This window comes from Zosterops lateralis (genome assembly GCF_965231275.1).
Source record: "Zosterops lateralis genome assembly, chromosome: 4".
NCBI classification, from domain to species: domain Eukaryota; kingdom Metazoa; phylum Chordata; class Aves; order Passeriformes; family Zosteropidae; genus Zosterops; species Zosterops lateralis.
In genome coordinates, this window is record NC_139765.1 from 6671980 (window position 1) to 6699644 (window position 27665).

The 27665-nt window shown below is 38.8% G+C and overlaps 2 long non-coding RNA genes across 3 annotated transcripts in view; one reads left to right on the forward strand and one right to left on the reverse strand.

Annotated features, from left to right (window-relative positions):
* Positions 1 to 27665, forward strand: part of LOC310908585 — a 230063-nt gene that overhangs the window by 56519 nt on the left and 145879 nt on the right. The window lies entirely within an intron of this gene.
* The window catches only part of LOC310908587, a 94740-nt gene continuing 70295 nt past the window's right edge, over positions 3221 to 27665 (reverse strand). For both annotated transcript variants that reach the window (XR_014589881.1, XR_014589882.1), the window contains one exon: positions 3221 to 3271. This is a non-coding gene — a long non-coding RNA (uncharacterized lncRNA). The remainder of the gene's footprint in view (positions 3272 to 27665) is intronic.

Genomic DNA, 27665 nt, shown 5'->3' on the forward strand with positions numbered 1-27665 from the left:
TCACAGGACTGTTTGCTGTGGGGTAGGACACATTTTCCCAAAGGTCTGCTCCACTGGACAGCTCCATGACTGATTGCAAGTTAAGCTAATAAAGTAGTGGTAGACACCACAGTTCTCTTGTATTTTTCATGTCCTTGTTCTTTTTAAAAGCACCAAAAACTCCCACTAATGCCAAAGGCAGACATGACAAAGCCATTTAGTCTTTAATGACCAGTGACAAGACCAACCTGTGGGTCCACAGGGGACTCTGTGAAGACCCAGCCAGAAGAGCATGTGTGTCATGCCTTACATGAAGCTGAAGAGTGGGAAAAAGAAAGGCCTTCATGGCATTTCTTTGTAAACAGCAGAATTTTTCAGTGATCCCTTTTGCCCTTCTGCAAAAAGAATACCTGAATAGGTGTTTTTTAAATTCAGATTTAATTGGCCTTTTCAAGCTGAGGATCTATTGATGAAGTTTCTTCATATGAGATTGGGAAATCATCAACAGTAGATATACTCTAATATCTAATCTCTAAATAAATCTCTAATAAAAGGTATTAATCAGAATCCTTTGAGTGCTGTGAAAAACTCAGCAAGATAGGAAGGCCACAGATGAGACAAATGCACACCCAGCACTAGCAGAAAGACACTCACATGGGGAGATTTACATATACTGTAAGCTCAAGAATGACCTCAGAAAATCAACTTTTAGGTCCACTGTCCTGAAACACTTGGCCAGCAGTTTTCTATTCCTCACAGGCTGTTGCTTTTCTTGAATCCCAAAGGCAGCACAGATTTTCCACCTATTGTATGAAGATGGCCTAGGGTTTCCTTCTGCTACTCCCTACTGGAGTAAAAATCTTGGGTTTGATTTCTTTTTGTTTTGAATTTGATGCAACTTCTGTGGCTTTTGCTGTGACATTGACAGTGTTTTCTTTGAAGAAAAGTTAAATCTGTTAATTTTTTAGCTTAGTGCACTAATTTCAAGGAAAGTATTTTCTCAGTTATATTTGCTAATATTTTTCTATGAACATATTTATTCTTTATAGTATTATACACAACATTTCCCTTGGGCTGTTTGTCCTTATTTTGTAAGGCAAAGGGGACAATAGAATTTTTTGGAAAAACGAATTTCTGCATCTCCCCAGGACAACAGTACAGGTCATTCTTATCTCCAACCCAACAGCACAGGCAACAGCACAGAAATCCTGCACTGCTTCCATCAGATCACAGGTGATCTAAAGCATCTTCTGTGCCACATATAACATGAGCACCCTTCATTAGTTACCCCAAAGGTCAGTTTTGGGAAAGGTGCTCCCATACAGACCTGTGAGTGCTGGAGGCAGGATTCTCACAAGTAAGGTACCAAACTGTGCTTACCTATTTATACTACACTGGTGTCACCAGTTCCTACTTGAATCACAGGGGGAGAGTAGATACTAAAACGGTTTATACTGAGAAAGCAAATGGATCTTGAGGAATATGTGTTGTCCTATTACAGGGGCACTGCTTCAAGTTTGGCTGTTGGCTTCAATGCAAGTAGGATCCAGCCTCTTAATTCCTGGTCTCTGCTGCAAATCATGAATTATATATCAGAGCTTTAGGATCTTGAAGTAAATGTTAAGAGATTTGCACAATTAGCATGAGACTCACTTGTGTGTGACTAGAGAGACAAGCCTTTTTGATTATTCATTCAATTAATTAAAGATGTTTCTTGTGTTCTGATGCTTTCTCCCATTTCCCATATTCCTGTAAGTTCATGACTGAGGTAAAAGATTCTTATTTTTAGAAACGGTCAAACCCCAAGCAAGCAGCGGCACTGTCTGTCAGAGCACAGAGTGGGAAGCACACAAGGTTGTACAAAGGGGTTGCCTGGCCAAACCATTTGGAATGGATCATTAGGAAGTCTCCAAACGCTGCACTGAACAGCCAAGCAACACAATCCCCCTGATTGTTCTGCACGGGGCAGTGTGAGCCTGCCTGTGACGTGGGGGCAGTTCCCACGCCTGCCCAGGGCTGTGCTAAATCACCTCTGCTGTTCCCTGTCCCTGAGCTCGGGCTCTGTCACCGTGTGCTCGGGACACCCCAAGAGTGAAGGAGGGGGGGAGGGAATACATTTCATATGCCTCATTGCCCTGGCAGAGGTGGCTATTAATAAAATTCTGTAAATCAGCCTCACTTTTAAAGGGAAGAATTTTCACTTCCAGGCTGTTCACTAAGAAATGACAATACAGAATAAATTTAATTACTCTTTCCAAGGTTTTCAGAACAACTGAAAGCAGGAGAATAGTCAAAGAATTCATACACTGACCCAAATTAAATCCCAAAATAAATACATGGAGTTATGTCCTTACTCATTCCAAGAATCAATTTATTTAGTTACTATCAACACTTGGAAGAGCACAAAAAATAGGCACATACACCACACAACCTTCTTGATTGTTTTATATTCAGGCTTCCAGACATTCATACATTTGTTTAGTCCCAAGATGAATCTACCTACAGAGCTGTTTTTCTGAGGAAACTTAAATATTGGTATTCCCTTGCTGTAGACAATCTTCTGGATGGTTTCAACTGCTGATTTCTTCTATGTGCCTTTTAATTTAACATTTCTGTACACTTCACCGAGACCATTTAAAAAAAGATGTTAGCTAAACTGATAACTACAGGGATGATCAGAGACCCTCTACTTTAAATACTCAAATACCCTCAAAACCTACAGGAGTCTCAAAAATCATTTTATGTTGACATGAACATGTTTTCTTTGACAACTTTCTGTTGTGGAAAATTTATTCATCTTTTCCTTGCTTATTTTTTGTGTAACACAATAGCAAGAGAGCCTTGCCTTCTCTCTGCAACCTGATTGTCTTAGTTCACTTCTCCATTCTGCTTTTACAGGGTGATTTCATTTATTACATTTATATTTTCTTTGGTTTTCATTTCTAGCACAAATATATAAAACATATGGATATATGAGACAATTCAAAGTCGTGCTTCAGAAGTATTGTAATAGGCTTTGGAGGAGACTTTGAGTTTCTGAACTTTCTGTTTCTGAACAGATTGCATCTGGATATTGGGTCCATGTGTGCTGGAAAATGGTTTCTAGATGTAATCTTTCTCACTTATCCAGACCATGTATCAGGCACCCAGATAACAACAGCTTAATAGTGAAAGAACACAGAAAAAAAAGTCCTGTTCATTCTGAAGGTGTATTTCAAATAAATCATCGCAATATTCTTACCCTTCCTTCATTCATAGCAGGTCCTTGTGTTACAATGCTCAGGGTATCGATCTGAGGGAAAGAAAGATGGGTAACTTTACCTCATATGAGAAAATGACAATATGTGTGTCACAGGGCAAATACAATTTCATTGTATTCTATTCATGAATTACAGGTTCAATCTGAAGGCATTGTGATAGCCCTACATTACACACACACACACACATACATATAAATAAAATATTCTACTTGTGAGCTTCATTCTTCGGTCCAAATTTAAAGATGAAAATAAACAACACAAACAAGGTAAATGTCTGACATCCTTCCACAGTGTAATTTCTTACAGCAAGACCCAGCATTAATTTATGCTAGAAATATTTCTATCTGCCCTTTTTTTTTTTGAAACATGGAATGCACTTTATTATCTGAATGCTCTTTTTGTCAGGCCACGCTCCCTTGGGTAGGAGGGGCTGTTTCCCAACACAAGAACAGACAACTCAAGAATTTGGAGCTCTACACTTTTAAGTGGAATAGACATTGCCAAGCCCTTTAGGGTCACATTTTTTGAAGGAGATCATCTTTCTTAGTCAGGGCCTGCTTTGCAAAGTACCCAGCTCTCACAGACACAGAGTAGCCAAAGTCCTAAAACACTGAGTTTGTGGGTGTGCATCTGTTTTGCAACTCTCATTCCAGCTCCAGTTTTGAATACTATAGATTCTGAGTGCTTGTTTTTTTGGCTTAAGCATACAAACACCATCAAATTTCAGCAAGCTGTAATGTTGGTGAGGGCAAATCATGTGTGACTAAACACTCTGGTGGAAAAAAAATGCAGAAGTGAGCCCTTGGTGAGCTGGAGTGTCAAGAGCCCAGCTGTTGCCATCAGATGAGCAGGCATCCTCATTTATTTACAGAACATGATACATCACAATGAAAGACACAAACCAATGTGCTACACAAACTCTGTGTGTAGTGGCAGAAATTATTTCCCAGTTTTGTAAAATCCTCCAAGGATAACTTCTGCCTTGCCTGATGTAGAGGAGAATACAGAGTTAATATAACAGCAGCTGCCTTAGCCGTGTATTTATTTGCATTTATTAGTCTCATACTATGGAACTGCTATGCTTTTTCACCAGTCAAAAATCAGATTTAAAGGATCTGTATTAATCAGTGGCTTCTGTTATAGTTTTTAAAAGCAGCCACAACAAACACTGGCACTGTGCTTAAGTAACAAGCATCAAGGGATTTACCAGACTGTCCTTGGAACTTAATGAAATTTGGTTTGACTTGGAGAAGAAATCTCATAACTCCAACACTTGTAACATTTAAAATGTTTTGTAAAAGGTACCATCAAATGCCAAAACCATTTGATGCATGGTGAGTTATTCAGTACTTACATGGAATTTCTATTCAATAAGAAAGCATAAGAAAATGTAGATAGTACAAGTACTCATGGGGTATTGGGAAAATAAAGAGGTATCTTATGAGAAAAGACAAGTTTTTCGTATTTATTCCTCTGAAACTGCCTCTTGGAAAATAATTCAGATATAAACCAAAAGGTATCAAAATTCATTTAGCACAGTATATGTAGACTAGTGTTTATATCCCAATATTTGCATTCTGATACTGGAGTTGAGCAGCTACTTCTTAAATATCCTTCCCAAGTGTCCTTTTGCCTCACTTAAACTTTTTGGGTTTTCCTCCTAATTTTAAAATACAGACATCTCAGTAAGGGAGAGAATGTTGTTTTATGTTATCATTAACGAAATGTCAGTTTGATGAAAATTTACTAAATAAAATGACAAGATTGTTACTTCTCCAGGGGCAGTTCCATTCCTACAGATCGTCTTCCTGCCATCCTTGTGCCAAATGACTGAAATTTCAAGGTGGAGAGACTTGAGACTATTTTACTGTCTGAATTTTGGGATAACTTCCTGTGCATTTCTGAAGAGTTCCATAGGCCAAAATCCTCTGCTATATAGAACAAGAAAAGCTGTTACAAGATAGAGAGAAGAGAAGCTTTCTTGTTCCTGCTGCCTTACTATAAAACTCCACGCAGAACTGCCTTCTTAGTTAAGGCACTTAGGAAAACAATCACCCTCTGCACTGCATTGTCATCCATATATCAGTTATTCATTTTTATCCCTTTACTTTCAATTAAGTGGGTAAAAAAACTGCCTTCATGAAAAATGCTATGCATATTTATAATCCCATGTATTTATAAATCTTTTTCATTGCTCTTTGTGCTTAAGCATGGAAGAGATGTAATTTGTACACCAAGTTCTGTCTGCACACTAAATGTCCTGCAGGAGTCACAGAGAATGGAGATGCTGTGGTAGAACAGCTTTATGTCTACCTTGCTAACCATGAAACTGTGAAACCCAGAAACCCAGAGCAACACATGTCATCAGAACTGAATGCCAATAAAACAGCAACACCACACCTGACATCATTGAATCTTCTGCATATACACTGAAAATATCAAGAGCTTTGATGTTTTTCCTGTGTTACACTGTGTTAAGTCCTTCTCTAAAACCTCAGAAGTGAAAGGAAAACAGAAACAATATATTAAAAAATTGCTAACTATAACCCACTATAGTTTTTTTCAATGTGCAAAACTCATGATTTGAATAGTGTTCTCTAAACTGTAACTGGTAACAAGTGCCATGTGCCCCCAAAACTGGCACTTTCTCCTCTCCAGCAGGAGACTTGTTTCATGCAGAACTTACAAAATGCCACTGACTGTTGTGGACTCCTGGGCATTGGGCCAAAATAGTTTGGGGGAGAAATTGCACATACACAAAGTGCAGGGGGGGGGGAAATGAAATAGGTCCCTGGCAGAGACACAGATGTGTGTGTTTTGTTAAGAGTAGCTTTAAGCTATGAGATTATGAGAGTTCTTTCAGAGATTATGTGTTGATGAACCAGCTACACAGTCCAGGGTCAATTATGGTTTATTTATGGATATTGATGTGCACACATACACATGAGGACATGTATATGTCCACTATATGTCCATATGTATATGTCCATGTATATGTCCATATGTCCACACTACATGCCCACACTGCAGAATGAACTTGCAGAACTACTGAAATATGGGATGATCCTGTTACGTGTTCTCTTCTCCTGCCAGTGAAACCTTGGGGACAAAGGTTGATAATCGGTGTTATCCTCCAAGGGCCTTAGCCAGACATTACCCAATTATATACCTTAATTAACTCCTACCATGTCCTTGCCCACACCATCTACTTCCACACAGGACTGAGTGAGGTGGTCAGCCAAACCTGATGAGCTTCTCCTGTACACACAGGAGGAAGATTCAGGCAAAATCATGACCACTAGGGAATACCACAGGAATTTACCATCAGCACCTTTATCAATCACAAAACCCAGACAAGAACTGAAAGGGGAAAAAAAGATGGGAAAGTTTCAAAGCTGTGACCATCCTTTTTTCTGTTGATGCAGTACCTAGCACAAGAAAATAATGCCCCCTTATCGGTATGACAAATACAGAAATAGCTCTAAAATCCCTTCTGGACTAAGACGGAAAGTTCTACTTCTGCACATTAGGCTGTACTGTTGTGGGAGTAGCAAAAAAAACAGAATACATGGAACAAGACTAATGGTTTTGTTTCTGATTTTTATTTTGAAATGTTTAAATTGGAAAAACATAAAGGAAATGGAAGGGATAGTTTTAAGAATAAATTTTAATTCTAACATTCTAAATGTTCATGAAGTACTTTTATTCTGACACTTTGTTTTCAAAGGTAATCTAACAAGTGGGGCCACAGGTGATATAATTAAATTAATTATCAGTACCATCAGGGATGGTAGTTTTCTGTTAGATGGGCAGATCTTATTATGCCAATGCTGACTGCAAGTGGGTCTCTGAAAACACCTCTGGCTCCCAGCACTCTGTGAGGCTGATCAAAATCTTGTATTATTTTGATTTTCCAACAGTTGCACCCTTTGACTCTACCGTGAGATTGGAAATGTTTACATACTAAAACAGAGAGTGAGAAAAAGCTGCCCTAATGTCCTGATTCCTGTCCATGGAGCAGTGTGGCTGTCACAGCAGCCTGTCCTTAGCACTTAGGCTTCAGAACAGTGGGAAACAGCCTTAAGAGGGGCCTAAAAGGTCTGAACACACATCTGGGATATTGTCCCAGTCAGAAAATGCAGACCTTTGACACTGAAATGCAAGGAAACAGCTATGTTCTACTCAAGATAGTGGGCAGGAGAGAAAGAGTTGACAAAATACTGAAATTGAGTAAAGTGACAAACATATTTGCTGTGTTCTCTCTGCTCCACATAACCTTAGAACCACGTACTGAAACAGAATAAAACTCTCTGTCATGGAAGAGAAGAAAAAGCCAGAAAGGACCAATAAAATCAGTCACAGAAAGAATCACAAAAGATTTCAGGTGAAATCAAATGTTAAATTATAAAAAATACAGACTTACCAAATTCAAATCTACCTCTTCATAAACTTTCTTGCATCCAGTGAGGAAGAACAACAATCCCATCTGCACCTTCCTGCCTTGTGTGTGTAACATGCTTCCGCTCTGCTTTACTTCTGGGAGGTATCAGACCATGTGAAAAGCAAATGCTGGGATTTCCCTACTTGCCTGATACTGTGGTAAATAGTTCTCCAGTCCTAACCAAATTAAAAAATATTTCCTATTACTGAAAAAAATATGGTGAGTCTTCTTGATTATCATCACAACAAAAGTCATGTTCTGGAAATGATTTGTGCCAAAGGTAAAACATGTATAGTAGCTATATATAAAGTTGGAAAAAAGGAGCTCTTCTGATCCATTTTTTAGATTAAAAAGATTACTAAAACATATTTTGTCAAAGTACTATAGAATATACCTTAAAATGGCAATAAAAATAATTTGCCTTAGGTGAAAGCTCTGACATGGTTACTGTTAATTAACTTCAGTTTAATAAGCACTCCCACAAGAAAGGCTCTGCCGAGCTGGATCCACCCAACCTTGGCACAGAATATTGTACCAAAGAATTTAAAGATGGCAAGTGTAGAAACACCAAATAAGAACTTTGTATTTGGGACTTCGGCTGAATAATAAATAATGACAAATACAGTTTCTGTGAGTCAAGAGCACTCTTTTATAGCATAATTTTGTCCAACAACTTTTGATAATATGCTATGGGAGGAGCTAAGAAAAGGGAAAACAGTGATTGGGAGGTGAGGGAACAGGAGGGAGGAAATGTTTAAGCCTGTCTCTTCTGGCAGCTATTACATACCGGCAGCAAGCAGGTCTGGAGAGCTCAGTGTTTCAGTGCACAAGTGAAAGGGCAGTTGTGTCATGCACTGCTGTCACTTCTGACTTGGTGGTCTAATACCTGATACATTTCAAAAGCAGTTGGATCTACTAGAGAGTATAGAGAAATTTTTTTATAAGTATGCTAAAGCTGATTTTCATGTCTCAACCTTTTGCTCAAAAACATGCATTTTGTCAAATGGGCCAGAAAAGTCTATTTATAATGTTTATTTCATGATCCTAATGTTAAATAGAAGGAGTTCTGTTTGTGCAGTGCTCCAAACATGCCATATTGCAAATGCAGGCATGCATCACTTGGGAGCCTTGGTCATTCAGACCAGGCAGGTGCAGGTGCAGACACTGGAGGTGAGACCTGGGAGCAGCACCTCTGCTGCCCAGCAAACATGCTCATTATTGCCATTGTGCTGCCTGTTGTCACATTCCCAGAGTGAACAAGTCTCTCTGGAAAACTTGGTAAAGGGCTGCCTCACAGCTAGCCTGTCAAAGATGCATCCTGTTCAATACTACCCTGTTTGCATGGAATGCAAGTAGGTTCAAACAGTTATTATTAAAAAAAAAAAAAATCAAATCCAGTGTATCTACAAATTTGGTTTTCCTCTTAGCTGAAACATAAGACATTCAAATTAAAAGGTCATGAGTTCCTCTTCATATCACTTTTCCAGAACAGAAGAGAAATGAAATGGCCTCAGGCTTTGGCCAGAAGGGGGAAAGAAATTTATTTGTTCAAATACACTATTTATCATGCTTTAATTAAATAAAGCTCAGGAATTTCCCCAGAGTTGTATAGGGAGGACCAGATTCTTATGATGGACATTTAGGATTCACAGCCACAATACTGTTTCTTTTTATCAGCACAGCTTTCCAGGCCACCAAATTAACCCCCAGGTGCTGACAATGACTGTTGCTTCACCCCTGTTTGCACCAACCTGCTCTGTCCCACCTAATGGTCTCAGTCTACAACATTACCTATGCTCTGCCCTGGACTTTTCAGTCATTTAAGTTGTCCTCAAGCTGCTTATTGCCTAAATTTTGATCTTTATGAAACACAGAGAAAATATTATCTGTCACAAAAATGTGTGAATGTAGTAAATGACCAGTCTGTAACCTCTTCACACTCAGGTCGTGTCCAACTGTGAAGACTCTGTGTGGGATTGAACCCAGCAGGTCAACAGCTCTGCTCACAGGAAAGAAGGGAGGCAGCAGGAACTGGCAAGTTCAAAGCCTCTGAAACTATTCCCTTCTTTCCAGTTTGTAGGAAAAGCAGAGAGTGACTGGCTTCTAACAGTCATGGAGACTTTTTCATAAAGAGATTAATCATGTTCTCTCCAGCAAATGCCACCAGGAGAGTTGGGAGCTGTGGCTGCTACAAATTCCATATATTTTCTCAGACTCTTCTCCCCAAGCTGTCCACACCTAATTCCACTGGCTTATGTGTGCCTGGACCTTTTTCATGTGCCAGCTGGTATTTACCCTCTGTGTGACACTGTAGATAAACTGACACAGACTATGCCCTCTCCCCACTTTCACAAGGATTACAGACACTTTTTGCAAATAAACAAACAAAACCATGCTATGCAACTGATGTTCCATTTCTTTAAGCACTGCATATCTACAGAAGAGGACTGTAATGAAAATTATAAATAAATAAATAAAACCACAGAGGGGATTTAAAAAAATATTTCTTCCAGTAGTTGCTGTATTTGTTCAATACTATGTTTCTAATAAGCTTTTTTACATACTTGACTGCGATGTAATTTAAGTTTTTGTCTTCATAATGTTTTTCCATAGTTCAGGTTAAATTTCTCTTGAGCTTAATTGGAGTCTTTGCTTAGCCAGAAATTGAGGACTGGCCAAAGTCCTGAGTGATAGGAAGTGCAGTATGCAGTGACCTCCAGTTCTGCTGCAGCACCTCCTTCTTACTGCCCCGTGCAGTCTTCTCCTCCCTTTAGCAAGAATGTTTTTAAACTTGAGCTCTTCATTTCCAGTTCCAGTGTCGAGGGACTAAATTTGAAAGAGCTTTGGCCTTCATTAGCAAATCATCAGTACTAACAAAACCACAAGCAACAAAAAAAGCACATCAGCATGCTTTTCAGCACCGGCACTGGCTGACGTCTCCTCCTTCCCTGAGCTTTTTGTGTTTTGAGGGATTTTTTGTTGTTGGTTCTTTAATCAGTGAAACTAGACTATTGAGCTTTGGGAAGGAAAAGAGAGCCAGTCCTTTCATTTTATAATTAGTGGAAATTCAGTAGGAGCATTAACAGCTGTCTCTTTCAAAGACACGCTCAGCATCATCTATGCACGAGTTAGAGCACAGACTGGGGAGAAATAGTAGCAACAACGTCTCACATGCACACTGGTGACACAGTGGCCATGGGTTCTAACTAAGGGACAGCCCCAGCCCATCGTTTGGACAGGCTCATGGCTTTGTTTGGCTCCTGCGAGAACGTAACTTTTCATTTTTTACTTTCTGATTAACAATGTGGAAGAGAGAGCGCATGAGAGACACAGACAGAAAGACAGACAAGAGTGTCCCACATGATGAGATCAATTAGGCAATCATTTTGGACATGTTCAGACAAAGGAGGTGGTCTCCTTGGAAACTGCAATCACATGCACACACACTCAGAATAACTTCTCCCACATTCTATTCTCTGCTCGGTACAACAAACTTGGATGTGAGCTCCGAGGGACAATCGCACATCCAATGTTGACAGACTTGTCAGCATTTCCAATGCCACAGGACAGGCCCCCTGCCCTCCTCAACAACAAATTTACCAAAGACTGAAGTATTAAAAACCCTATAAGGATGGGGCTAGGCAGAGCTACCAGTGTTTAAAGACAAAAATGACAACATTTCGGAAAGCAAAATGGTATAAAAATACCTCTTAAAATCTTGAAAGGCTTCAGAAAACTCTCAAACATAAAATCTAACAGTTGGAGAAAGCTACATGCCCAAAATGAAATAGTAAGCTTAGGACTGGGACAAAGAAAAAAACCCAGATACTTGGTAATTTTTTTTTTCAACTTGAAAAATAAAGGAAAAAATTATATCCACATTTGCAAAAAAAATTCTTCAGACCCCACTGTTCTTATTTACCAAAGTATTTTACTACTGAGACAAAGAAAAGCCCACCCCCTTCTGCAAGACTGAGATAGAATCTTTAATGTTTTGAGCAATAAAGTCAGACATTACAAAAATGGGCCTTAACTGTGTTAACTTTTGTAACAGCAAAAGGTGGCTGTTTGAAACAGTGGAGAGCACAATTTTTTTTCGAGAAAATACAATTATATAAGGTCAGGCTCCTCCCAAACACAGCATTTCTGAGTCTTCTGTAACATTAGAAGATATCCTGGAATTTTTACCATATTAAACCACCTTCATTGTACTCATTTCTTTGTATCAAAACTCTCTCTCACTGGAGTGTAATACAACTCAATTAATCTGAGAGGGAGATGGTACAGGGTACTGAGACCAAACAGGCTGGAGCACAGTTTAATGTAACAATAGGTGAAATATCTGCCATTGTAATACAGCTTCAATTAACCTCAAAATGAACTTCACTCTTTCAGGCAAAAAGACAAAATTTTGTAATTGGAAGCTTTAAAACCAAGCAGTGCCAACATAAGCAGTGAGAGAGCCAACTAACCGTGGAAGAGAAGAGAACTGTGATCAGAGCTCCCGTTTCACCCTGGACAGAAGTTCCATATTGGAACTACCTGGAACTCTTATGAGAAAAACTTGGAAATTAATGCAAAATAAGGTGGGCTGCCACACATATAGGATTGCAACTACCAGCAGAGGCAAACCTGCCTGAGTAGTTCTGAACTCATCAGCTCATTGTTAACACTGGAAGATGAATTAGTCCCACACTGCACCAATAATTACCCTGGTAGGAACATTCCTTTTTCAAATGGACCTCCACACGCCATACTAAGTTTTTCCTTTGCTATCTGAAAGCAGATGCAAATTGCAGCAGAAAAAATTATCACAAATGTTGAAAAAATTACAAAATATAGAGAAAACTGATCCAAATTGAAATTCTGAGCTGGAGCTGTGCTTTACAATCAGTAGGTCTAATGGAAAAGTTTTACATAGGATTCTCTCCCCATTTTGCTTCCCAAGGGAAGCATCAAAAAGGAGGGAGCACATTTATCCTCTCCTTCTGCAGAACAGATTTTTGCAAAAGGTACAGGTTGCAATTTATTTTTGAACCTTAGCCCAAGACTCCTTGTGAGCACATTTTTCTTGAAATAAACTAAATCAAACTGCAAAGGCTTTACTTCTTTACAAATTCAGCTTCATGACTTCACTTGCTGAGATTTGCAACTACAACACATCGTGCCTCTAAATTGCAAGGGAACAGTATTAAGAGCACGAATTCCTAAATTCATAAAACTATGAAGAAAACATTTTCAGCCAAGTAAAAAAGGCCAAAGGTCCAGGGTTCCTACTGACTTCAGCAGGAGCCTTTTGGGCCTCTGAGATTCCCCAGTCCCTGAGCCAGCCCCCTTTGCCTATGACAGTGCATGTCATTTGTAATCTCAGAATTAGTACAAGGCATTGCTGTGTAAGGATACACTGAAAGGGATTCTTGGACCAGTTTTACATAGCCAGCTCTGCCAGCAGAAGATAAAATTGCTTGGTGGATCTTGCAAATTAGATCTCTGTGTGCTTTTAGTAATGAAAAACTCAGAAAGTGAACTACTGAATTGTTATTTTCAAAATTCATAATTGTAGGCATTTTACTCTTTGCCCCGATTTCATGGAAATATTTTTCATATAGAATGGTGGAAATAAAATCTAAAAATTATAGCACGCCCTTAAATCTCTCCAGTGCAGCTGGCCACGTGAAGGATTTGAGTTTTGCACAAGGGTGACCCACCCATTTCAGTGATGCCTTGATTCAATCTGCTGCTCAGATCAGGAGTACTCACAGATGAGTCACCTGGGCAGCCAGATGTATCGAGGGCATTTTCAATGTTCTGCTTGGCAATCTGCTGCCTTACCTGAATACAGGAAGAGAGCATTTTGAGTCTCAATCTTTGTGCAGGGATGATGCCACAGTTAAAGCAAGTGTCTCCACCTCAGGGGCTGATCCAGCCCCATGGAAGGTCTCTCTTCCATCACTCAGATGGAAATTCAGGCTGCCAGGCTTCTTTACACTTCCCATTCTCCTCTAAATGTCTGACTCACAGAGATGGAAAAATGACATGGACATTGTGGTGGGATCACTGCTTTTTCTTAATCACAGGCATGTGGAGGGATGTGGAATGGGCTTAGCAGTCTTGTTGGTGTTGCCAAAGAGTCAATCAGATGCTTTATTGGACAACCTTTGTAGAGCTTGTGATGAGTCTATGATGAGTCACCCGGACATGGTTCACTCCTATCTTCTAATAAAATCATGCTAAGAATTCAGCAGCACTGTCCAGGTAATCTGATCAGGTTTCTTTCTGCTGCTTTCATTTTCTCGGACATAAGAATCAAGGATATCTAGCCTGATTTATGTCCAAAAAGAATTTTGTATTGCTTCTCAGATAAGGAAAATTGAAGGTGCCTAATTCTGGATTGCTGAGATCGTGTTCACTGAAAGCAATGGGAAAAAACCCCAAATTCCATGTTTCAATGAGCACTGGATCAGGCAAAGAGACCTAAAGTGGCATATCAAACCAGAAATATATGAGTGGCAATTTTTCTTGTAAAAAGATAAGCTGAGAGTTAAATAACACACTGTCAGTTTTAGTTACAGAAAGCCACTCAACAATGCACTTGAACAGATGAAGAGATGGGAGCTGAATTCCAGAAGAGGTGTTCTCCTTTCCTTTTAAAGATAGGGAAGAAAATACCCCTAAAATTAAGGAAAGCATATCTGAACTAAGCCAAAATTCTATATACATTACTAAATTTTAGAATCATCACAGCAATCTCACACACAAAACATGCTGCTATTTTCCATTCTACATTGGCAAAAGGGCACTTTCTGCTACATTTTTCTATTTTAAAAAAATATGAATTTCTAAATTTAGAAATACTTAAAAATTACTAAAATATGCAGATTTTGAAAAAGAAGGACAAATTAAAATATAGAAATCAGGAGAGTGATTCAGGGATGGAGGGAAGAAGAGAGGAAGGGAAGGATGCTCTTTGGCCTCACCATAAGATGGGATCCATTTTTCTCCCCTGTGGAAAAGTTGCTGAAGCTTTGCCCAAGGTGTGGGTTTGTGCTGAACATGCCCTGTGGTGCAGAAACAGGCTCTAGATTTAAACCTTCTGCCATATGAACCTTTTTGTTACAGCATTTTTGGTATGTATTGCTCATGTATTACACAACAGGAGGCTTCAGGCAACATCTCCCCAGCACAGAGAAAGAATGATAGAGTTCCTTTCCAGATGTGTACAGCTGTGCACATTTCAACCAGTTATTACAGAATCAAAGTATAAATGAATTTGGAAGGTTTCTCAGAAGGTCTCAACTCCCACCTCCTGCTTAATGCAGGGACAGCTATTAGTTTAGATGAGATTGCCCATGGCTTCATCTGGGTGGGTCTTGAAATCCTTCAAATGTGGGGATTCCACAACCTCTCTGATCAACCTATTCCATTGCTTGCTTGACTGAACTCCTGGAAGATTTCTTCCTTACATCCAGTCTGAACCTCTTGTTTCAATCCATGTTCATTGTCTCTGTATCCTCTTATTTTTCACTGTTGGGACTTCATCATCTTAATAACCTCCTTTGGAAACTGGAAGACCATTATTAAATCCCCCTTCCTTCCAAAGCTTTCTTTTGTCTGGGGTTAACAGAACCAGCTTCCTCAGCCTCCCCTCCTAAAAAAACTGTGGCCCCCTGACCATTGTGGTGGCCCTTCAGTGAACACTCTATAGTTTATCAATGCCACAGACCACAGCTAAAGTATGAGCCGTTAATCACCACCCTCTAAGCCAGACCAGCCAAACACTAATTATGCATTTATTTGTCCACCCATCTAAATTCTAAATTGGACACAAGAATATTTGTAGAACTTGTCCAAAAAGTCTTGCTGAAATTAAGATAAATGACATCTACTGCTCTCCCTTATCCACAGCCTCATCCAGCTGTTTCATCCTAGAAGGCAATGAGTATAACCTTGGTAAATCCATCCTGATTGTTTCCAGCCATCATTTCCTCCCTCCTATCTTTATGTTTATTATTTACTCAGTGGCCCATATCCACAAGTTGGGTATATGCAGAAAGTACCAGCCTAGGCTTTGTCACTGAACCAGCACAGAGGCTGCATCAAAAAATACTCTCAACTCTCAAGCAGAGACTGCTCACCTGCACTGTGCAAAGCCCTGCTGCTCTGCATTTGCCACGACATTCAGCCATAAAGGAGAGTGTGTGCATGTATGCACAGATGAGTGCATAGAGATGAACCAGACAGTTGCTTTTCACCCTCACTTGTCAAAATTCAGTATTTATCCACTCACAAGCCTTTCAGACTGTGGTCAGTTCTGCTTAGCTGAGGTATTTTAAAGATATTATTGCACTATGAATCTAATTGGGGGAAAAAAAAAGTAACAAAGTAGGACAAATAAACCATTTTCTATTGCTTCCAAAACACTAAATATTATCTGAGTCTTACATGTATATGCTTGTTTGAAAGGACTACAACACACACTGCAACTCAGAGGAAAATATTCCATTATATATGATGTTAAACACCAATGTGAATGTGGTGGGTCCTGCTACAGAATTACAGATGAATAATGAAAGCTCTCAAAACTAAAATTCATAGTAACAAAATGTATGGACTTTCAGAATGCTTTCTATATAAAATTATGCATTTATTTAATCCAAATTAATTTCTACAGCCCTTTTCCTCAGAGGGGTATTGCCTGAGATGAAAACTAACACACTCAACCATCTTTTAACAAGGCTAATACCTGCCTGCTCTTGAGACTGCATTCTTATTTCTGCTGGTAGGTGCTGTATACATTTGTAATGGAGACCATCTGATAAGCATTTTCCAAGCTGCTTCTTCCACATGAACAGAACTAAATTCTCAACATCTGGATGTCATGGCATGAAGATGGTAATTGAAACCCTTGCTCAGTACAGTGAAGTGTCTAGAGGCAGCACAACATAATGGAAATTTTCAGCAGAAGCATGAAATTCCACAGACTCCTGCAGCACATCTGACCAGGATAAGAGCTGCTGCCAGAAAGGACAAACTGACCATACCATGGGCAATGCAGTATAAGGCCAGAGAAAGCTGACCTTACTAAACACACAAAGCTTTTCCAAATGTCTGACACTATCAGTAGGCTCTGAGTTGCCTTTTTTCCAATTTAAATTTATAAAATCACTGTTGCATTGATAGACAAAATAATTAAAATAATTCTCCTACCTGTATCACCTGTAAGTACTGGGGAAATTATGATTACTGGGACATTCACTGTGGCATCTGTTCTCCTGACTTGAATGAAACTATATCTGAGAGTCAATTGTCTTGAAGTCCCATTTTAAATTACAGTCAGAGTAATGCAATTATTTATAAACAAGTAAAGGTTAATTAATTTTGATGCTGCAAACCTACAAAAGACTGACATGAACTTAATTCTAGCTTTCTACCTTATCTTCCTTTTCTCCTATATATAACCTTATTTTAAAATACACTGGGGACACTAGCTGCATCGTGATCAATGGTTATGGTTTGAGTTTAAAATTTTGGATTTTATGACAGGACTGAGTTACTACAGAATCTAAATGAGATATAGCAGTATTTGCTGCTGTATACATCCTTTTTTCCAGAAGCTTTTTTTTTTTTTTAACAAGAGTCTTATTAAATTCCACTTACATTGGCGAGAAGTCAACTTCAGACAAAGTTATACTTAGAAAAATGTGTATTATTTCAATATATTGTGTTATCAGAAGTCCTCCTCTGCTGTACTGTAGGTGTGTTTACATTCCTGACATAAACATTTGCTATAGGAAGATCTGAAAACAAACTATACAAGATAATATTCTCTGTCTATCAATTTAAGCAAAATTTTCAACACTGCTATTTGACAAGAATGCCTTTCCAAAGCTTGATTGTTAACAGACTCCAAGAAAAAAAAAATTTCATAAATAACATCAAACATTTCAATTTGTAAGTGCTGAAAACATGTGTTTACTGTCTGAGAAACTTCCAAATGGGAAAGGAAAACAGGAAATAAAAGCATCTAATTGATAAAGAATGGTGGGATTTAGGTTGCTTTTTAAAGAATAGTTCAAACAAATCAAGAACAAACCCAATTTAATAGAAGCCCTTCTGTTTTCCTTAAATCAGAGAATTTCAACCAACAGGATTTTTTCTACACACATACACATCATTCCAATGTGGAGAAAGTTTCTGAGATCCTCAATTGCTCAAGTATCTCCATGGACAGCCCCTCTGATCAAAATTTCACAGAAAACTGTAGTAGCATCTCCCAATCTCTGCTGAGAATAAGCATGATAATTTAATAGTTTATTAAATTAATAAATTTAAACCAGAATGCAAGAGATCAGCTTTACAAAAAACCTACTCTACTAAAGTTTGCTGCACATCACACAACACTCTTCATGTCCCAAGTTTAGTTCTACAGCCATCTCCATGTCCAACAGCCACTTACTGAAGACAACAGTTCCGAAGTCAAACATGGCTTAAACTCCTCTAATTGTAGGCACACCTCCTATTTGCAGCACTGGCCATGAATAACTGGCATTTTTACTCCTTTCTAAAGCCAGAATTAATCTGGTCAGAAGGTGTTCATGGGCAAAACAGGCAAGTGGACAAGTGGAAGAGGCACAGTGCAAACTTCTTTTTTTTTTTTTTTTTTTTTTTTTTTTTTTTTTTTTTTTTTTTTTTGTCCCCCCAGGTCATCCACACTAAAAAGAGAACCATCCAAGCCATGTTCACTTCAGCTGAGCACAGGCACTGTTCTCACAATCACAGATGTTTATCACAAGCAGTAATTAGCTTTGTGTCTTTATTAATTACCAGTGCTGCTTAAAAATCCAACACCTCACAGCCTGTTCTCTACTCTTCCAACTACAACTGCTGAAGTTAACTCACATGGTTAATTTCTAACATAACAATGACTGTTGTATTTTCCCCTCAAGTGCTAATAGATGCTTTAGTACAAAAGATGTGGACAGATTAAAATGACACACAGGATGACATATGGGATGAAACAGTTTACAAACACAAGGTAAATTGATTTTGAAATCCTGGTAACTGCTGGTGTATACCTAGAAACACTTGTAAGAGCAAATGCTGAGTGCAGGTCTAGTGACAGTCATTTTTGCTCATGGGGAGCCACCATGTAATACTGTAATTTCATCCTAAACTGCCTGAGAACTTCTAGCCATGAGGTTCCAATGGGTATAAACTAGTTATGAAAAAACCCTCTCCCCTTCTGAGACAGCTCAAATACTGGCTTCACTTAGTGCCTGGCAATGGCTACCACAAAGAACTGACTGGACATTTTTTGAAAACTAGAACTGTAAAACTTTCAGTTTGGGAGAAAAAGCACATAAGTATAGAGAAGTCAACTAATTCCTATTGATCTGAATTTAGGCCTTCTCTTACTGCAAACACGTATCAGGCAGCAACATACATCAGCAGCCTGAATCATACTGAAGAATTCTCTAATATGCACATTTACAATCACAGCCTTTGAAAGCACAGGAAAATTTGAAATCCCATTGCTCTCAGTTTAACTCACAATTCCCTTGCTGGTTTCCTACAGCCCATATTTGCTGCACAAAAAGGTACCTAAACATGTGTGTTCACTTGCCAGCTGTTCTGTATGCAAACCTTGCCAGGCACAACACATATAAGAAACTCCACCAATATGTATTTTGAATGCTATCCCATACTGGAAGCAATTTTCTGTCTCAGGAATGCATTCTAGTTTTCTCTTAGTGTTACAGAATCATATATACCTACACAAATGTGAGAGTAGAACTGTAGAACAATTTTTTTTTCTTTCACCCTTCATTATCATACCTTTAGTAGGATGCTGCCCTCACATCTCTGTGAATAACGTAAATCAATTCCACAAAGAATATTCACTCAAAGATTTACTGGAGAAAGGAAATAGGAAACAATTTGAGGATTGCAGAATGCACAGGATGAGCCTAGAACTCCCTGACAAATATGAACCTTAAGATTACCTTTTCATTTCCTGCACTGAATAGAGTAAAATAACCATGGAATAAATGAAAGACAATTTGTTTTTAAAAACAGAGTCCATTGATGAGGTATTGCAAAATCACAACTCATTTTTCATTTATTTTTAAATATGATATTTAACTGAGTAATTATTTGAGTGACATAGGCCACATGTGGATGAGGAGCTGGACAGACTTTTGTGTTGGTTAAATTACAAATAACCTCACACAAGCACTGCTTTACTAGAGCAACAGAAGTATAGACTCTACTTCTGAGGGAAGAAAAAAAATTTAAAAAAAAATGGCAAACTCTTGCTTCTTGTTATGTTTCATGTTATCTTTCAAAAGCTGAGCAGCAAAGAGCTACCATGAAACAAGCCAGAGTATTTAATGAGACAGCAACTGGCAAATAACACATTTCATTGGACAAGTTGTACTTTTTCTTCAAGCTAGTCAATAAATTATATTTAATGCATGAAAAGCACTGCTTATAGCTCTTTAAATAAATATTAAATGGAATTTAATTAAAGAATTAAAGAAGGAATGTATTAATTTGGGAGAAAACCTTACTGCTTATGCCTCAGAAATTATCTTAAAAACTAAACTAATTAGAGTCAAAGAGGTAAAGAGAATCTCTTCACTTCACCTGAAAGGTGAGAGAAATTTAATGAGCTAATATTTGTATGAAAAATATCTTATACTAGTTTCTGTAACTGTAATTTCAGGCTGATTTCAAATACAGTAAAACCAATAAAAAAACCCTGTTCCTAAAGTTTTAAAATTTCTAATTAAGTATCTGTGAGATTTTTTTATTTAAATGTCCAAGAGGATTGTTCTGCCTCTATTTCTGCATCAAAATCTTTCTAGTAATGGTGTCACTGAACAACATCCTTAGCTTCATTCTTTTTCCTCTACACCCAGGCACCCACATCTACTGCCCCAATTTCCATTAATCTATATATTAATGCATGCTTTCCCTACAGTCCTCCTTCAGTTCCATATTATGAATACAGCACATCACTTAATGCCTGTCCCACCTGAATGCTCATGTAACTCTCCATGGCAAAGAACAACTCTGCTCTGAGTTCAGCAGCATCAACATTCCTCTCTTCCAGTGGTGTCACCAAATTGCCATTTCAATCCCACATTTGAAACCTTCTTCCTTCTCCCTGCACATAATGGATCTCAGTAGTCTGGTTTCTTTTCTAGGCTTTTCCATGTATTTCCAGGTTTAAATTTATGCTTTACCAGCTAAAATGCAGGCCTGCATTTGGTCAAGGTGCTCTTTAGGAAATCAGGGTGCTGTGTCTCAGCTCCTGCACCTCAATCCCTTTGCTCATGGCAGCAAAAGGGGTTCTTTCCTTTCCCTCCCACAACCCAGATTTCAGTACTTCCTGTTCCATCTTCTGGTCCAAAGTACATTTAGTGTTGGGTTCAAGCCGCTGAATAAATTCATCAAAGTCTTAATTTTTAGAACTACTACCTTGAATTTTCTGCTTGTCTTTTATTATTATATCCATGTAAAACGGAAAATAAAACTATGCTTCTTTTTTTTTCCCTCCAATGTTCCTGTTCCTATATTCATTTGTAAGGTATCTTCTCTATTGGCATTCCTACTTGCAGCTCTAACAAACCCATTGCTATTTGCTTCTCCACAAGACCATTAAGATCTATAATTTTAATGTACTTTAATTTTTTTGTTTTTCTAAATGCTGATTCTCAGGTTCTCTTGCTCTTCAAGCTGAGCACTGAAAAAAATCTGCCAAACAAGAATGAACCTGTCCCTGGACAAAATATTCTTGCAGCTTTACAGGCTGTATTCAGAAACTTTTCCCTTTAGCTGAGCAAATGATTCTGCCCTTGGGAAGGTGTGGTCATGAGCATTCACATAATATTAGCATTCATCACATCCCTGAGTGATCTCATCTTTCCACAACCCTAGGGTATCACTGTTTCTTCACTTTTGCAGCACTCTCTGTCTCTGACTTGGCACTGCAGGCATTACTGTGTCAGCCAGGACTTTAAACCTTTACAAATCTCATACCTATATACAGAAATAATGGTTCATACACCTCTGTGTGAAAGCAGTCAGAGGTGTTCAGCTTCTATACAGTCTCATGGATATAAAGCAGAGCTCAAGCAGAAGATTTGATGGAGTCTTTTCCTGGTTTGATTGGTTTGGAAAATAAGAACAGGCAGTTTTACCTTACCTGAAGAAAAATTTACCATGGACTGACTCCCTGTTACAGATTTGTTTCACCCAAACATCTGCGCTGACTATTAAAACCAACAAATGTCCAGCTAAGATCAAAGGAAACCTTTGAGATGGGGTCCAAAGTAACAAATGCTCACCTTCAGAAGTCAGTGCATGTGAGACACCCTCACACACCATGCCAGCTGCATGAGAATCTGTGCTCTTTCTTAGCACTACTTGTGTTGTAAGAAGTGGTATTTGCATGGGATCTCCAGACTCACAGTTCATGCTGCTCACTTCTAACGTGAAATGTAACACTTGCTTTGGCATTAGACAGTTCATGTCACAGAAACCATTCATGTCTGACTGCCAGGAAGAGCAGAAAGCCAGAATACGAGATGCTGATCACTGCAGTGGAAGTAGCCTTGCTTTGTGAGCTTCATCCACATGGTCTCGAAGTACAGAAATATCCATGAGCTCCACGCATAAGAAGGTGCCCTACATTGTTCCTATGTGATGCAGCACCACTGATATAGTTAAAGATATGGGAAAATGCCCATCAACACCCTGAAAACCATGATGAGGTGCTGATGTAGATAGAAATCCTCCACTCATTACTGGCCCAATCACAATATCCTCTGCTAGCGGGTTCACAGTAGAAAGATGCTGTCTATGCAAATACTAAACAATGAACACCTTTGCTTTCAAAATATCAGTATGGGTTTGTTTCTTAAATTATCTGATTAATACCAAGTGGACACACGTTCTGGCATTTTTCTCAAAATCTGGGCCATGATCAATGAATTCTAAGTTCATTCATGTTTCTAGAGAGCTTTAACAACACTGGCTGGAATAGTGTTTTGGTTTGTTGTATGATTATTACTATGTATTTGCTCCAAGTTATGGTTTATTCAGCATAATTCCTATTTGGAGTTAAGAGTGTGAAACAAGTTCCCAAAGCACTGTAGGTAGCTGAATTTCACACATCTCTCTGAAGGATGTGTGCCTTAATGAGAGATTTGTCTGATTTGCACTTACACTGCGGAACTTTATCGAACCTCTGATGTCCTTCATCAGATTTGAGCCAATTTCAACATGTTTAACATTGAGGAGATTCTCTGAATTCAACCTGCAGACAACTCTTTCCAGGACTATTTTAATTATTTCCAGGGTAGCATATAAGAAAGAAGAAGAGGATGATAAAGACAGAAAAATCTGTGAAGCACCTGTTATTGTTATGCTGCTATTTGTATTACCTTCTAAGTCCAGTTGTAGCCCTGGAAAACACAGACTGAAGCTTTATTGCTGCAGAGCTGTGAAGGCAGTGGTACAGAAACTGTACTGCCTTGCCAAAACCATCCATTTCTTCCACAGTTTCAGCAAATACAGAATAGGATTTACTGTCATAAGGTGACCTAAAATAAATGTAAACTAAAAGAAAACTTACAGGAAAACTTACAAGCCTTCTACAAAGAACAAATTTCTAAAATTTAAGAGACAAACACCATCAGCACATAGGTGGCCTGGAAGTACAGAATTAATTAACACTCCTGCAAACTTCTTTTCCCCAAAGGCCCAAGACAAAAAGCATACCTACAGAGTCAGATTGACCCTAAAGAAGCCTGTATGAATGTAGTGCAAAAGCAAAGTTAGGTTTAGTGACAACTGGTCCTTAGCCAGACAATTACAGAGACAACAGAAAACCCCACCACATTTCGTAAAGCAACAGTCCTACAGGACGAAAATGAGCAACACTTGTTTTCTCCCCTATACATTTCATAATGCTGTAGAAGTGTCAGGGAACAGCCAGGTCCCTTGGTTTTGTCAGGTAACACATCTGCTGTGGAGTGCTCATTAGGGAGAGGTGGTACTGCTGCTTGCTGATGGGACTATCTCTATCAGGACACCTGCCAGGCATGTATCAAAGATGCAGCATTTTCTAAACTTCTAAACCCTTTTTCTTGTTACTCAGAAGATAAGTAAGACTAAATCCAAATATTGAAACATGATTTTTTTTCTGAAATGTAAGTTTTGCAATTAGCAGCTAGATAGCACTTATACTGGTATGAGTTATCAGTGGTGGGAGGAACAGCCCCTTCCTAACACCACCTTCCACTGGCTTTAGAATTCACTGAAAAGTGGGCTCAGGTCTGTGCCAACAGGGGCAGCTGGGTGAGGAAAACAAAGGTGCCCTTCAGATCTGAACTTGGCAAAACAGTGAGCAGAAGAGCTCCAGTAAGTTCCTACATACAGGACAGATGGTCTTAAAGCCCACGAGCTTGAACTTTGGCAGGATGAATATTCTCAAGCATGGTTTAGGAGAGAGATTGCATGGACTCCAATTGTGCTAGAGTGCACACTTAAAATTTAAAGAAATGGGATGGAGATCCAGTGTCTGAGTCAACTGCACCACAGCCCCACTTAGTTTACTGGGATAAATAAAAGCATTGTTTTCCAGCTGCATTTGGATGTTGGTGCCTGGCTCCTCAGCAGAAGAGAGAAGGATGATGTTGGAGAACCAGCAGTGGGGGAGTTCAGTTTCAGCCACCCAGCAGAATACAAACAGACACCTCAGAAAATCATACACAGTCTTCCTTCTCTAGGTCAGATGGAGGTTACAGGCTCTGTGAAGCCTCAGAGAAGAAGTGGAAAAGGAAAACCAAAGTATTTTTTAAGGGAACTTCAAAGCAATTCAGGGGACAAGATGTGCATGTACACCTAATTTCAAGAGAAAATGATTTCTTGGGCATGGCTGCTACTCTGTTCTTGCTTGAGATAAATGGTCTGAGATGCACAAAATAGCCCACGAGTTTTCTCAAGTGGAAACAGAGCTTGTTTTTCTTGTTCAGAAGGTGAGGGTCCTACAGGGGATGTACAGGTGTCTTGCACAGGGCAAATACCATCTCTTCACGACAATGGTGTGAAGGTCAAGACAGGTTATTGAAGCAAAATAGAACTTTGGTGGAAGTTTGACCTGTGCCACTTCAGAAAAACCGAGACAAGTAAGGTCACCTAATACTGTAAACTTAAGTTCTCCTGTCTGCATTAAAAAAGTTATTTGAATGGGTGGCTGATGAGAAGTTAGGACATCTTTCATCTTCAAGAAAAGCCTAATGGGTACCCCAGGTCAGTGGAGCTGGAAAGAAGAGCCTCCTACCCATCTCCCTGTAAAGTGTCTACCTGTGTCTGTTCAGATGTGATAGCTGAGTACCAAAGAACAAGTGAGTATATAAAAATAAGTATCTTTGTATTCAGCAGTTTGGGTCCTACAGCGTAACTGAGTCACACCTGCTTGTTCTAAAAAATAAAAAACCTCCCAAAGTTTAATGACTTACCAGAATTTCAACAGTAAGGCTGTGAAAGCACTTGAACTGTGTCCTTCTGGGCACATCAGTCACAAGCAGCAAACCGAATTCCAACAGGGAATTCTTACGGTGAGTGCAGTACTAAAAGCGCAGGCAGTGGTTTTCACATTGAACCCTTCTCTGACCTGTAAGGAAGGCAATCTGTAAGTCTTTCAGAGAAGGAAATGTAGACAGGCACAGGGAAAGGAATGAATTAAACACACAATTCCTAGGATGCCATGTTTAGCCATCCTTTACACTATTAAACACTTTAGAAAGAATTGGTACTTTCCTGCATGGCAGAGAAATAGCCTTGTAGTTACTGCCTTTCTTCAGAACAGCAGCTGAAGTCTCAGAAAAAGAAACAGCCTCAGCTCTTGAGCTGATATTTTACTAAAAGGAAAAATAGTCACAAACTGAAGTGATGCAAGGACTGCACTGAATACCCAGACTGCTGACCCTGATTGTAGATTCCTAAGTCTACCAAGATATACAAAATTTGACTTAAGACCACGATTGAAGCAAAATGCTATACACCCATACTGACTTTAGAATGGAAAATTCTAAAGCCAATGGATAATCTGACCATAAATTTTACCCAAAAAAGAAAATAATCAATGACAGACTGTGGCAGAAGGTTGTGGGTTACAATTTATGTGGCAGTAGTACTGCCACCACCAGGGATCAGAGCCCTGGATGAAACAGAGCCCTTGGAATCACAGGTTACTACTGCCTTCAGCAGCTAGAGAGCTACAGAGTTACTCCCTAACCCAGTGGGGTGAGAGATGGTTTGCCATGGTTCTTGCTGTTCTCTTTGGAATACAGTGAAATTTTGCCTATGGAAAATAAAATATCCATACTAGTTGAGATTTTCTTTTTCTTTTTGAAAGAAAGGGAGAAAACTCCACCTGTTTATATCCCTTTCAAAGGGGCAAAAAAAAAAATAAAAATAAAAATAGGGCCAACACACAAAAAAACACCCCAAACCACCAAACCAAAACAACCTACAACCAACCAACCAAACTCAAAAAAACCTAAACGAAACAAAAACACACAAAACCCCCACCAAACCTAAAATAATTTAGTACCAAATTTAATGAGCAGAACTGCAATCTCAGCTCTACTCTTAAACAATTCAAAATATGAGTAATACTAGATCTGCCATTCTATTCATCTATTTTGCTTTACATTTATTAAACCTTACCCATGGGAAGCATCTCTCAACCCACCTGGAAGTATGGAACTTATTGCTTAGTACCCCAGAGTCATTTATATGGGTTTACATAACCTCCATATCTGCTCAGCTGCTTTGACACCACCAACAAATGGACTGAGTCAGATTGATTTCTGTGAGGATTTTTGCAATCCAGATGTTTTTTTGCAGAAGAAACAGGATGTATACAATCCATCCACTAAAACTCTTAAATAAAATGTTATTTTGACCCCCCCTCCCCCAAATGTTACAAAGGAGAGAGAAAAAGTTTCCTTCTAGAAGGAAACCTTGAATGCACATTACTTTTTCCCAGCCTCCCTTTTCTACCAACAGACATGTCTCATGTCTTTTCCCCCTTATTCAAACACCTAATTCCTTTGGTTTACTGGTACTGAATTATAAAAGTGCCATTGCATGAGATGCAAAGGGAAACATAAACCAAATGAATGTCCATATACATGACATTCAGGTCAACGTAATAAAAATTGGATATTCTCTTTTCCAGTTTGCCTGTTCACTTAGCTGAACACTTTAAAGAATGCTGACATTTCTCCTTACCCATTTCCCTTCCCTGGCTTTTGGTGGCTTACCAAAAGCCAAATGATCAAATGTGGTCAAATGATCACTATCATTTGGCCCATAATGAAACTATTTGATGGGTTGTCATTAAATTATTCAATTACATTATGTAATACAAGCACTTCTGTAATTTTCACAGTCCTTAATTCCAACAGATTCCTGCTGTTGAAAGGGACAGAAGATGCAAGTGGTTTGCCTAAGAATGGTGAAATTTCTTCAATAAGAAATTTTGTGGCAGTTCAAGGCTGTAAATATAGCAGATATTTACAGGAAGCATAGGAAAACAGACAAGGCAACACAGACATCAGATCTAACTCTTAGATGTTGGAGACAGTGTGTCCCCACATCTTTACTACTTTCTCAGTGTACATTTTTCACTGCTACATTACAATCCAAATAATATTTCAGAGAAAATGAGTATTAGCATATGGAAAAATCGGAGAGCTTTAAACAATTAGTTTTGATTTTTTTTTTCCAATCCATACACTTCATTATTATATTTAAGTGGCAGGAGCATAATGAAAACGGGATGCCCATGTACCCGCAGTAAATAACCATGTAAAACCCAATCCAACTCCTGTCAATATCAGTGAATAATTTGCCTTTCTGTTCCTAGGGACTAGGACGAAAGCAGGTTTGTCTATGCTCCCTGTTCT